Source organism: Cygnus atratus, chromosome 18 (assembly GCF_013377495.2).
Source record: "Cygnus atratus isolate AKBS03 ecotype Queensland, Australia chromosome 18, CAtr_DNAZoo_HiC_assembly, whole genome shotgun sequence".
Taxonomy (NCBI): domain Eukaryota; kingdom Metazoa; phylum Chordata; class Aves; order Anseriformes; family Anatidae; genus Cygnus; species Cygnus atratus.
In genome coordinates this window covers 3,206,778-3,208,368 of record NC_066379.1, presented here as the reverse complement: position 1 = coordinate 3,208,368, position 1,591 = coordinate 3,206,778, and positions in this window count along the sequence as shown.

Below are 1,591 nucleotides of genomic sequence, written 5' to 3'. Positions count from 1 at the left end.
TCCTTGGACTCCTTGAAATCTGTGCTGTGATTGCATTAAGATGTTGCCTGGTGTGCCAACAGCCAGTGGGCAGGGACCCCAGGCTTCTTCCTCACCAGATTTACCAGCTGATCCCCACTTAGTCTGCTCTACCCCATCAGTGGCTTTTTAAAGTTAAACTCAAATGAGGGAACATAATTGTGTTACGCAGCACCAAGCAATAATTAGGTGCTCCTCTAGTGCAGCAAATGCTGAAGATAAAGAGCCAGCAGATAAGGAGCCCGCGGTAATACAAGATCCTGCTTCACTAATAGATTTTTGTCTCTGAGCCGTTTCTGCTGGCCAAAAAAGAGGTGATAATGATCAAAGAAAGGAATTTAAAGCTCCTGGTTATGCCAAACAGAAGATTTGTTTTGCCTGACAGTTTTTAAAGCCCTGCACAGCCTGTGCTCTTGTTCCTGCTTCCCCCTCGGTTCTCCTTTAGGAAAGGACAATTAACCTTCCATCTACTTCTCCTCATTCTCCCCCCCTTCTGGATGTGATTTTTGTTCATTTTTTTCCCAAACAACCCTTTCCCCACCATTTGTCTTTTCAGACTGACCCAACCCAGCGCATTCTTCATTATGGCTTAAATATCATCCACCAGACACGGTAAACTTGTTTCCTGTGTACGAGTGGTGGGATAGCGGGTCTCCCATCACCTCCCAGAGAGATGTACCACGTTCGTCTCAGTGTGGACCCTTCCCTGCCCATCACCCAGCTCCCTTCAGATGGGCCCCACTGGAAGAAGCGCTCTGTGGTCAGCCTGGTGTGAGGGGTGCACGTTCCTGGGGATGGGGAGCGCAGGTTTGGAGCCAGCTCCCGTGAATGAGGTCTTTTGACTACCTGGCAGTTTGCATCGGAAAGTTAAAAGAATCATTAGTTTTATTACACTTTTGGTGACCAAATATTTTTGTCAAAACAAACCGAAGGAACATTGGTTTTGGCTTCTATAAGATGAAAAATAAGTTTGGTTGATGAAAAGAGCTTGATTTAGTGGAGGGGCAACAGTCAAACAAAATTTGGATAAATGAAAAATTCTCAAAGGTTTCATACAATAAAAAATATCCTAAGGTAAGGTTTTGAAAACCAAATTAAATATTACATTGCCGTTTTTTTCATTGTCAAGCGTGACAAGGTCTGGTCTAAAATGGTGTTTGCAAGCCAAAATGTGGCTGATGTGCCAGTACAGCTCTGAGCTCCTGCATGCACCCCGCCCACCTCTGAGGGTGGACCTGAAGACATCGAAAAATTCTACACCTGAATATTTTTTGTTTTTTTTTTTTACAGAGCCAGTGCAAATCCTCGGGCCCCCTGAAGGAAGCAACCAAGCCTCAGGGATGTCAACAGGACCAGGTTGCAGTTCACAGCCTCTTTCTGTGGTGGGACACATCACCACCCCTCTGGGAGAAGAAAGAAACCAAGGCAGTGTCAAAAGAAAAAAAAAATCAGAAGGAAACATGTTTCAGCACAACTATTATTTTTTTTCTGTATTTTCCCCCTTTCTACTGATATGTAAAAAAAATATATATTATATTATATTTTCCTTTTCTTAAATTATTTTTTTTCAGCC